Source organism: Salmo trutta, chromosome 13 (assembly GCF_901001165.1).
Source record: "Salmo trutta chromosome 13, fSalTru1.1, whole genome shotgun sequence".
Lineage (NCBI taxonomy): Eukaryota > Metazoa > Chordata > Actinopteri > Salmoniformes > Salmonidae > Salmo > Salmo trutta.
The window spans coordinates 31111734-31124397 of record NC_042969.1 but is presented as its reverse complement, the minus strand read 5'-3'; positions in this window follow the sequence as shown (position 1 = coordinate 31124397).

Genomic DNA, 12664 nt, shown 5'->3' with positions numbered 1-12664 from the left:
AGGGCTCACACGAATAGCTAGAACAAACTCAAGATTATCTATACCTCCACCCATCTCTCTATCATCCATCTCTTCTATACCTCCACCCATCTCTCTATCATCCATCTCTTCTATACCTCCACCCCTGACCTATTCACTGGACGTGCTACCTGTCCCAGACCTGCTGTTTTCAACTCTCTAGAGACAGCAGGAGCGGTAGAGATACTCTCAAAGATCGGCTATGAAAAAGCCAACTGACACTTACTCTTGTGTTACTGACTTGTTGCACCCTCGACAACTACTATGATTATTATTATTTGACCATGCTGGTCATTTATGAACATTTGAACATCTAGGCCATGTGCTGTTATAATCTCCACCCGGCACAGCCCTCATAGCCTGGTTCCTCTCTAGGTTTCTTCCTAGGTTTTGGCCTTTCTAGGGAGTTTTTACTAGCCACCGTGCTTCTACACCTGCATTGCTTGCTGTTTGGGGTTTTAGGCTGGGTTTCTGTACAGCACTTTGAGATATCAGCTGATGTAAGAAGGGCTATATAAATAAAGTTGATTTGATTTGATCTATCTATCATCCATCTCTTCTATACCTCCACCCATCTCTCTATCATCCATCTCTTCTATACCTCCACCCATCTCTCTATCATCCATCTCTTCTATACCTCCACCCATCTCTCTATGATCTATCTCTTCTATATCTCCATCCATCATCCATCTCTTCTATACCTCCACCCATCTCTCTATCATCCATCTTTTCTATACCTCCACCCATCTCTCTATCATCCATCTTTTCTATACCTCCACCCATCTCTCTATCATCCATCCATCTTTTCTATACCTCCACTCATCTCTCTATCCATCCATCTCTTCTATACCTCTATCCATCTCTCTATTATCTATCTCTTCTATATCTCCATCCATCCATCCATCCATCTCTTCTATACCTCTATCCATCTCTCTATTATCTATCTCTTCTATATCTCCATCCATCCATCTCTTCTATACCTCCATCCATCTCTCTATCCATCCATCTTTTCTATACCTCCATCCATCTCTCTATCATCCATCTCTTCTATACCTCCATCCATCTCTCTATCATCTATCTCTTCTATATCTCCATCCATCCATCCATCCATCTCTTCTATACCTCTATCCATCTCTCTATTATCTATCTCTTCTATATCTCCATCCATCCATCTCTTCTATACCTCCATCCATCTCTCTATCCATCCATCTTTTCTATACCTCCATCCATCTCTCTATCATCCATCTCTTCTATACCTCCATCCATCTCTCTATCATCTATCTCTTCTATATCTCCATCCATCCATCCATCCATCTCTTCTATACCTCCATCCATCTCTCTATCCATCCATCTCTTCTATACCTCCATCCATCTCTCTATCATCTATCTCTTCTATATCTCCATCCATCCATCCATCCATCTCTTCTATACCTCCATCCATCTCTCTATCATCTATCTCTTCTATATCTCCATCCATCCATCTCTCTATCCATCCATCTCTTCTATACCTCCATCCATCCATCTCTTCTATCCCTCTATCTTGGTCAGATGGTAGTTTCTCCTGAGGGCTAGTTTCAGTTTCAAACACAGAGCCATCAGCAACAATCAACTGTCATCATTATCTAGCATCAAATCTATATCATCAAATCTATATCATCAAATCTATATAATCAATCTATATAATCAAATCTATATAATCAAATCTATATAATCAAGTCTATATCATCAAATCTATATAATCAATTCAATACTCATCTTTAAAACCAAAACGATTTAGGGCAAAAGAGTTCATCTTAAAAAAGAAAATAGAGGAACTAACAGTACAGATAGATAGCAATAAAAACTCTAACATAGAGGAACTAACAGTACAGATAGATAGCAATAAAAACTCTAACATAGAGGAACTAACAGTACAGATAGATAGCAATAAAAACTCTAACATAGAGGAACTAACAGTACAGATAGATAGCAATAAAAACTCTAACATAGAGGAACTAACAGTACAGATAGATAGCAATAAAAACTCTAACATAGAGGCACAGAATAAGTTAGAGGAAAACTAAAAGAAATGGAAAACTACAAGACTTATTTAAGAAAGATCAAGATTAATATACTATAAAAATAAAGCAAACTGGATGGAATATGGGTAAAAATGCACCAAATATTTTTTTTTATCTTCAACATAGAAATTCTAACAAAAATAATGTATAGAAATGTGTTATCCATGATTTACCAAACTATATTTTGAAAGAGGATGTCACGACTTCCGCCAAAGTCCGTCCCTCTCCTTGTTTGGGCGGTGTTCGGCGGTCGACGTCACCGACCTTCTAGCCATCACTGATCCATTTTTCATTTTCCATTGGTTTTGTCTTGTCTTCCTTCACACCTGGTTCCAATCCCATCAATTATATGTTGTGTATTTAACCCTCTGTTTCCCCTCATGTCCTTGTCGGAGATTGTTTATTGTAAGTGTTTGTGTATGTCTGTACTGGTGTGCGTCGGGTTATGTGCACCCATTGATTTTTATATTTATGTTTTCTGGTGGGTTTTTTGTATTAAACTGCGCCGTTGGAAACACAGTTATTTCTCTCCTGCGTCTGACTTCTCTGCCGCCAGTTAAACACCCTTACAGAATCTCCGACTGTACTATGGAGTCAGCAGGAAACGTTACCCCGGCCATAGGAGTGGAGGAGCGTGTCCAGGAGCATGCAGCAATACTACACCACCTTGGCACCACCATGGATCGTGTTGTCCAGACAATGGACCACTGGGAGAGACAGGGAGTTTTTCCAGCGCCTCCACCACCACAACCGGGGTCTCCCCTGAGCGCCCCTTTCCCGCCTGAACCCAGTGGGATTCGTCTCTCCTTGCCCCAGGAGTACGACGGAAGGGCTGCGAACTGCCAGGGGTTCCTGTTACAATTAAACCTCTACCTAGCCACCGTCAACCCAAATCCATCGGGTCGTGAGAGGTTGTCCACCCTCGTCTCGTGCCTCACTGGGAAAGCCCTGGAGTGGGCCAACGCCGTGTGGAGAGAGGGAGATGGGGTGTTGGACCAGTTTGAGGAGTTCACCCGATGGTCCTAGAGGAGGTTACAGCCTGACACAGTGATGGTCCTAGGGGAGGTTACAGCCTGACACAGTGATGGTCCTAAGGGAGGTTACTGCCTGACACAGCGATGGTTCGAGAAGAGGTTACAGCCTGACACAGTGATGGTCCTAAGGGAGGTTACTGCCTGACACAGTGATGGTCCTAGAGGAGGTTACAGCCTGACACAGTGATGGCCCTAGAGGAGGTTACAGCCTGACACAGTGATGGTCCTAGAGGAGGTTACAGCCTGACACAGTGATGGTCGTAGAGGAGGTTACAGCCTGAAACAGTGATGGTCCTAAGGGAGGTTACTGCCTGACACAGTGATGGTCCTAGAGGAGGTTACAGCCTGACACAGTGATGGTCATAGAGGAGGTTACAGCCTGACACAGTGATGGTCCTAGAGGAGGTTACAGCCTGTCACAGTGATGGTCCTAGAGGAGGTTACAGCCTGACACAGTGATGGTCCTAGGGGAGATTACAGCCTGACACAGTGATGGTCCTAGAGGAGGTTACAGCCTGACACAGTGATGGCCCTAGAGGAGGTTACAGCCTGACACAGTGATGGTCCTAGGGGAGGTTACAGCCTGACACAGTGATGGTCGTAGAGGATGTTACAGCCTGAAACAGTGATGGTCCTAAGGGAGGTTACTGCCTGACACAGTGATGGTCCTAGAGGAGGTTACAGCCTGACACAGTGATGGTCCTAGAGGAGGTTACAGCCTGACACAGTGATGGTCCTAGAGGAGGTTACAGCCTGACACAGTGATGGTCCTAGAGGAGGTTAAAGCCTGACACAGTGATAGTCCTAAGGGAGGTTACTGCCTGACACAGTGATGGTCCTAGAGGAGGTTACAGCCTGACACAGTGATGGTCCTAGGGGAGGTTACAGCCTGACACTGTGATGGTACTAGAGGAGGTTACAACCTGACACAGTGATGGAGTGATGGTCCAAGGGGAGGTTACTGCCTGACACAGTGAATGTCATAGTGGAGGTTACAGCCTGACACAGTGATGGTCCTAGAGGAGGTTACAGCCTGACACAGTGATGGTCCTAGAGGAGGTTACAGCCTGAAACAGTGATGGTCCTAGAGGAGGTTACAGCCTGACACAGTGATGGTCCTAGAGGAGGTTACTGCCTGACACAGTGATGGTCCTAGGGGAGGTTACAGCCTGACACAGTGATGGTCCTAGAGGAGGTTACAGCCTGAAACAGTGGTGGTCCTAGGGGAGGTTACAGCCTGACACAGTGATGGTCCTAGAGGAGGTTACAGCCTGACACAGTGATGGTCCTAGAGGAGGTTACAGCCTGACACAGTGATGGCCCTAGAGGAGGTTACAGCCTGACACAGTGATGGTCCTAGGGGAGGTTACAGCCTGACACAGTGATGGTCCTAGGGGAGGTTACAGCCTGAAACAGTGATGGTCCTAAGGGAGATTACTGCCTGACACAGTGATGGTCCTAGAGGAGGTTACAGCCTGACACAGTGATGGTCCTAGAGGAGGTTACAGCCTGACACAGTGATGGTCCTAGAGGAGGTTACAGCCTGACACAGTGATGGTCCTAGAGGAGGTTACAGCCTGTCACAGTGATGGTCCTAGAGGAGGTTACAGCCTGACACAGTGATGGTCCTAGGGGAGATTACAGCCTGACACAGTGATGGTCCTAGAGGAGGTTACAGCCTGACACAGTGATGGCCCTAGATGAGGTTACAGCCTGACACAGTGATGGTCCTAGGGGAGGTTACAGCCTGACACAGTGATGGTCGTAGAGGATGTTACAGCCTGAAACAGTGATGGTCCTAAGGGAGGTTACTGCCTGACACAGTGATGGTCCTAGAGGAGGTTACAGCCTGACACAGTGATGGTCCTAGAGGAGGTTACAGCCTGACACAGTGATGGTCCTAGAGGAGGTTACAGCCTGACACAGTGATGGTCCTAGAGGAGGTTACAGCCTGACACAGTGATAGTCCTAAGGGAGGTTACTGCCTGACACAGTGATGGTCCTAGAGGAGGTTACAGCCTGACACAGTGATGGTCCTAGAGGAGGTTACAGCCTGACACAGTGATGGTCCTAGAGGGGGTTACAGCCTGACACAGTGATGGTCCTAGGGGAGGTTACAGCCTGACACTGTGATGGTACTAGAGGAGGTTACAACCTGACACAGTGATGGGGTGATGGTCCAAGGGGAGGTTACTGCCTGACACAGTGACGGTCCTAGGGGAGTTTACAGCCTGACACAGTGATGGTCCTAGAGTAGGTTACTGCCTGACACAGCGATGGTCCTACAGGAGGTTACAGCCTGACACAGTGATGGTCCTAGGGGAGGTTACAGCCTGGCACAGTGATGGTCCTAGGGGAGGTTACAGCCTGACACAGTGATGGTCCTAAGGGAGGTTACTGCCTGACACAGCGATGGTCCTAGAGGAGGTTACAGCCTGACACAGTGATGGTCCTAAGGGAGGTTACTGCCTGACACAGTGATGGTCCTAGAGGAGGTTACAGCCTGACACAGTGAATGTCCTAGTGGAGGTTACAGCCTGACACAGTGATGGTCCTAGAGGAGGTTACAGCCTGACACAGTGATGGTCCTAGAGAAGGTTACAGCCTGAAACAGTGATGGTCCTAGAGGAGGTTACAGCCTGACACAGTGATGGTCCTAGAGGAGGTTACTGCCTGACACAGTGATGGTCCTAGGGGAGATTACAGCCTGACACAGTGATGGTCCTAGAGGAGGTTACAGCCTGAAACAGTGGTGGTCCTAGGGGAGGTTACAGCCTGACACAGTGATGGTCCTAGGGGAGGTTACAGCCTGAAACAGTGATGGTCCTAAGGGAGGTTACAGCCTGACACAGTGATGGTCCTAGGGGAGGTTACAGCCTGAACCTGTGATGGTCCTAGGGGAGGTTACAACCTGACACAGTGATGGAGTGATTGTCAAAGGGGAGGTTACAGCCTGACACAGTGACGGTCCTAGGGGAGGTTACAGCCTGACACAGTGATGGTCCTAGAGTAGGTTACTGCCTGACACAGCGATGGTCCTAGAGGAGGTTACAGCCTGACACAGTGATGGTCCTAAGGGAGGTTACTGCCTGACACAGCGATGGTTCGAGAGGAGTTTACAGCCTGACACAGTGATGGTCCTAAGGGAGGTTACTGCCTGACACAGTGATGGTCCTAGAGGAGTTTACAGCCTGACACAGTGATGGTCCTAGTGGAGGTTACAGCCTGACACAGTGATGGTCCTAGAGGAGTTTACAGCCTGAAACAGTGATGGTCCTAGAGGAGGTTACAGCCTGAAACAGTGATGGTCCTAGAGGAGGTTACAGCCTGACACAGTGATGGTCCTAGAGGAGGTTACTGACTGACACAGTGATGGTCCTAGGGGAGGTTACAGCCTGACACAGTGATGGTCCTAGAGGATGTTACAGCCTGAAACAGTGGTGGTCCTAGGGGAGGTAACAGCCTGACACAGGGATGGTCCTAGAGGAGGTTACAGCCTGACACAGTGATGGTCCTAAGGGAGGTTACATCCTGACACAGTGATGGTCGTAGAGGAGGTTACAGCCTGAAACAGTGATGGTCCTAAGGGAGGTTACTGCCTGACACAGTGATGGTCCTAGAGGAGGTTACAGCCTGACACAGTGATGGTCCTAGAGGAGGTTACAGCCTGACACAGTGATGGTGCTAGAGGAGGTTACAGCCTGTCACAGTGATGGTCCTAGAGGAGGTTACAGCCTGACACAGTGATGGTCCTAGGGGAGATTACAGCCTGACACAGTGATGGTCCTAGAGGAGGTTACAGCCTGACACAGTGATGGCCCTAGAGGAGGTTACAGCCTGACACAGTGATGGTCCTAGGGGAGGTTACAGCCTGACACAGTGATGGTCGTAGAGGAGGTTACATCCTGAAACAGTGATGGTCCTAAGGGAGGTTACTGCCTGACACAGTGATGGTCCTAGAGGAGGTTACAGCCTGACACAGTGATGGTCCTAGAGGAGGTTACAGCCTGACACAGTGATGGTCCTAGAGGAGGTTACAGCCTGACACAGTGATGGTCCTAGAGGAGGTTACAGCCTGACACAGTGATAGTCCTAAGGGAGGTTACTGCCTGACACAGTGATGGTCCTAGAGGAGGTTACAGCCTGACACAGTGATGGTCCTAGAGGAGGTTACAGCATGACACAGTGATGGTCCTAGAGGAGGTTACAGCCTGACACAGTGATGGTCCTAGGGGAGGTTACAGCCTGACACTGTGATGGTCCTAGAGGAGGTTACAACCTGACACAGTGATGGAGTGATGGTACAAGGGGAGGTTACTGCCTGACACAGTTACGGTCCTAGGGGAGGTTACAGCCTGACACAGTGATGGTCCTAGAGTAGGTTACTGCCTGACACAGCGATGGTCCTACAGGAGGTTACAGCCTGACACAGTGATGGTCCTAGGGGAGGTTACAGCCTGGCACAGTGATGGTCCTAGGGGAGGTTACAGCCTGACACAGTGATGGTCCTAAGGGAGGTTACTGCCTGACACAGCGATGGTCCTAGAGGAGGTTACAGCCTGACACAGTGATGGTCCTAAGGGAGGTTACTGCCTGACACAGTGATGGTCCTAGAGGAGGTTACAGCCTGACACAGTGATGGTCCTAGTGGAGGTTACAGCCTGACACAGTGATGGTCCTAGAGGAGGTTACAGCCTGACACAGTGATGGTCCTAGAGGAGGTTACAGCCTGAAACAGTGATGGTCCTAGAGGAGGTTACAGCCTGACACAGTGATGGTCCTAGAGGAGGTTACTGCCTGACACAGTGATGGTCCTAGGGGAGATTACAGCCTGACACAGTGATGGTCCTAGAGGAGGTTACAGCCTGACACAGTGGTGGTCCTAGGGGAGGTTACAGCCTGACACAGTGATGGTCCTAGAGGAGGTTACAGCCTGACACAGTGATGGTCCTAGAGGAGGTTACAGCCTGACACAGTGATGGCCCTAGAGGAGGTTACAGCCTGACACAGTGATGGTCCTAGGGGAGGTTACATCCTGACACAGTGATGGTCCTAGGGGAGGTTACAGCCTGACACAGTGATGGTCCTAGAGGAGGTTACAGCCTGACACAGTGATGGTCCTAGAGGAGGTTACAGCCTGACACAGTGATGGTCCTAGGGGAGGTTACTGCCTGACACAGTGATGGTCCTAGGGGAGGTTACAGCCTGACACAGTGATGGTCCTAGGGGAGGTTACAACCTGACACAGTGATGGAGTGATGGTCCAAAGGGAGGTTACTGCATGACACAGTGATGGTCCTAGAGGAGGTTACAGCCTGACACAGTGATGGTCCTAGGGGAGGTTACAGCCTGACACAGTGATGGTCCTAGGGGAGGTTACAGCCTGACACAGTGATGGTCCTAGGGGAGGTTACAGCCTGACACGGTGATGGTTCTAGGGGAGGTTACAGCCCGACACAGTGATGGTCTAGAGGAGATTACAGCCTGACACAGTGATGGTCCTCGAGGAGGTTACAGCCTGACACAGTGATGGTCATAGAGGAGGTTACAGCCTGACACAGTGATGGTCCTAGGGGAAGTTACAGCCTGACACAGTGATGGTCCTAGAGGAAGTTACAGCCTGACACAGTGATGGTCCAAGGGGAGGTTACTGCCTGACACAGTGACGGTCCTAGGGGAGGTTACAGCCTGACACAGTGATGGTCCTAGAGTAGGTTACTGCCTGACACAGCGATGGTCCTACAGGAGGTTACAGCCTGACACAGTGATGGTCCTAGGGGAGGTTACAGCCTGGCACAGTGATGGTCCTAGGGGAGGTTACAGCCTGACACAGTGATGGTCCTAAGGGAGGTTACTGCCTGACACAGCGATGGTCCTAGAGGAGGTTACAGCCTGACACAGTGATGGTCCTAAGGGAGGTTACTGCCTGACACAGTGATGGTCCTAGAGGAGGTTACAGCCTGACACAGTGATGGTCCTAGTGGAGGTTACTGCCTGACACAGTGATGGTCCTAGAGGAGGTTACAGCCTGACACAGTGATGGTCCTAGAGGAGGTTACAGCCTGAAACAGTGATGGTCCTAGAGGAGGTTACAGCCTGACACAGTGATGGTACTAGAGGAGGTTACTGCCTGACACAGTGATGGTCCTAGGGGAGGTTAGAGCCTGACACAGTGATGGTCCTATAGGTTACAGCCTGAAACAGTGGTGGTCCTAGGGGAGATTACAGCCTGACACAGTGATGGTCCTAGAGGAGGTTACAGCCTGACACAGTGATGGTCCTAGAGGAGGTTACAGCCTGACACAGTGATGGCCCTAGAGGAGAATACAGCCTGACACAGTGATGGTCCTAGGGGAGGTTACAGCCTGACACAGTGATGGTCCTAGGGGAGGTTACAGCCTGACACAGTGATGGTCCTAGAGGAGGTTACAGCCCGACACAGTGATGGTCTAGAGGAGATTACAGCCTGACACAGTGATGGTCCTCGAGGAGGTTACAGCCTGACACAGTGATGGTCATAGAGGAGGTTACAGCCTGACACAGTGATGGTCCTAGGGGAAGTTACAGCCTGACACAGTGATGGTCCTAGAGGAAGTTACAGCCTGACACAGTGATGGTCCAAGGGGAGGTTACTGCCTGACACAGTGACGGTCCTAGGGGAGGTTACAGCCTGACACAGTGATGGTCCTAGAGTAGGTTACTGCCTGACACAGCGATGGTCCTACAGGAGGTTACAGCCTGACACAGTGATGGTCCTAGGGGAGGTTACAGCCTGGCACAGTGATGGTCCTAGGGGAGGTTACAGCCTGACACAGTGATGGTCCTAAGGGAGGTTACTGCCTGACACAGCGATGGTCCTAGAGGAGGTTACAGCCTGACATAGTGATGGTCCTAGTGGAGGTTACTGCCTGACACAGTGATGGTCCTAGAGGAGGTTACAGCCTGACACAGTGATGGTCCTAGAGGAGGTTACAGCCTGAAACAGTGATGGTCCTAGAGGAGGTTACAGCCTGACACAGTGATGGTAATAGAGAAGGTTACTGCCTGACACAGTGATGGTCCTAGGGGAGGTTAGAGCCTGACACAGTGATGGTCCTATAGGTTACAGCCTGAAACAGTGGTGGTCCTAGGGGAGATTACAGCCTGACACAGTGATGGTCCTAGAGGAGGTTACAGCCTGACACAGTGATGGTCCTAGAGGAGGTTACAGCCTGACACAGTGATGGCCCTAGAGGAGGTTACAGCCTGACACAGCGATGGTCCTAGAGGAGGTTACAGCCTGACACAGTGATGGTCCTAGTGGAGGTTACTGCCTGACACAGTGATGGTCCTAGAGGAGGTTACAGCCTGACACAGTGATGGTCCTAGAGGAGGTTACAGCCTGAAACAGTGATGGTCCTAGTGGAGGTTACAGCCTGACACAGTGATGGTACTAGAGGAGGTTACTGCCTGACACAGTGATGGTCCTAGGGGAGGTTAGAGCCTGACACAGTGATGGTCCTATAGGTTACAGCCTGAAACAGTGGTGGTCCTAGGGGAGATTACAGCCTGACACAGTGATGGTCCTAGAGGAGGTTACAGCCTGACACAGTGATGGTCCTAGAGGAGGTTACAGCCTGACACAGTGATGGCCCTAGAGGAGGATACAGCCTGACACAGTGATGGTCCTAGGGGAGGTTACAGCCTGACACAGTGATGGTCCTAGGGGAGGTTACAGCCTGACACAGTGATGGTCCTAGAGGAGGTTACAGCCTGACACAGTGATGGTCCTAGAGGAGGTTACAGCCTGACACAGTGATGATCCTAGGGGAGGTTACTGCCTGACACAGTGATGGTCCTAGGGGAGGTTACAGCCTGACACAGTGATGGTCCTAGGGGAGGTTACAACCTGACACAGTGATGGAGTGATGGTCCAAAGGGAGGTTACTGCGTGACACAGTGATGGTCCTAGAGGAGGTTACAGCCTGACACAGTGATGGTCCTAGGGGAGGTTACAGCCTGACACAGTGATGGTCCTAGGGGAGGTTACAGCCTGGCACAGTGATGGTCCTAGGGGAGGTTACAGCCTGACACAGTGATGGTCCTAGAGGAGGTTACAGCCTGACACAGTGATGGTCCTAGTGGAGGTTACAGCCTGACACAGTGATGGTCCTAGGGGAGGTTACAGCCTGACACAGTGATGGTCCTAAGGGAGGTTACTGCCTGACACAGTGATGGTCCTAGAGGAGGTTACAGCCTGACACAGTGATGGTCCTAGTGGAGGTTACAGCCTGACACAGTGATGGTCCTAGAGGAGGTTACAGCCTGACACAGTGATGGTCCTAGAGGAGGTTACAGCCTGACACAGTGATAGTCCTAAGGGAGGTTACTGCCTGACACAGTGATGGTCCTAGAGGAGGTTACAGCCTGACACAGTGATGGTCCTAGAGGAGGTTACAGCATGACACAGTGATGGTCCTAGAGGAGGTTACAGCCTGACACAGTGATGGTCCTAGGGGAGGTTACAGCCTGACACTGTGATGGTCCTAGAGGAGGTTACAACCTGACACAGTGATGGAGTGATGGTCCAAGGGGAGGTTACTGCCTGACACAGTGACGGTCCTAGGGGAGGTTACAGCCTGACACAGTGATGGTCCTAGAGTAGGTTACTGCCTGACACAACGATGGTCCTACAGGAGGTTACAGCCTGACACAGTGATGGTCCTAGGGGAGGTTACAGCCTGGCACAGTGATGGTCCTAGGGGAGGTTACAGCCTGACACAGTGATGGTCCTAGAGGAGGTTACAGCCTGACACAGTGATGGCCCTAGAGGAGGTTACAGCCTGACACAGTGATGGTCCTAGAGGAGGTTACAGCCTGAAACAGTGATAGTCCTAAGGGAGGTTACTGCCTGACACAGTGATGGTCCTAGAGGAGGTTACAGCCTGACACAGCGATGGTCCTAGAGGAGGTTACAGCCTGACACAGTGATGGTCCTAAGGGAGGTTACTGCCTGACACAGTGATGGTCCTAGAGGAGGTTACAGCCTGACACAGTGATGGTCCTAGAGGAGGTTACAGCCTGAAACAGTGATGGTCCTAGAGGAGGTTACAGCCTGACACAGTGATGGTCCTAGAGGAGGTTACTGCCTGACACAGTGATGGTCTAGGGGAGATTAACAGCCTGACAACAGTGATGGTCCTAGAGGAGGGTTACAGCCTGAAACAGTGGTGGTCCTAGGGAGGTTACAGCCTGACACAGTGATGGTCCTAGAGGAGGTTACAGCCTGACACAGTGATGGTCCTAGAGGAGGTTACAGCCTGCACAGTGATGGTCCTAGGGGAGGTTACTGCCTGACACAGTGATGGTCCTAGGGGAGGTTACAGCCTGACACAGGATGGTCCTAGGGGAGGTTACAACCTGACACAGTGATGTGATGGTCCAAAGGGAGGTTACTGCGTGACACAGTGATGGTCCTCTAGAGAGGTTACAGCCTGACACAGTGATGGTCCTAGGGGAGTTACAGCCTGACACAGTGATGGTCCTAGGGGAGGTTACAGCCTGACACAGTGA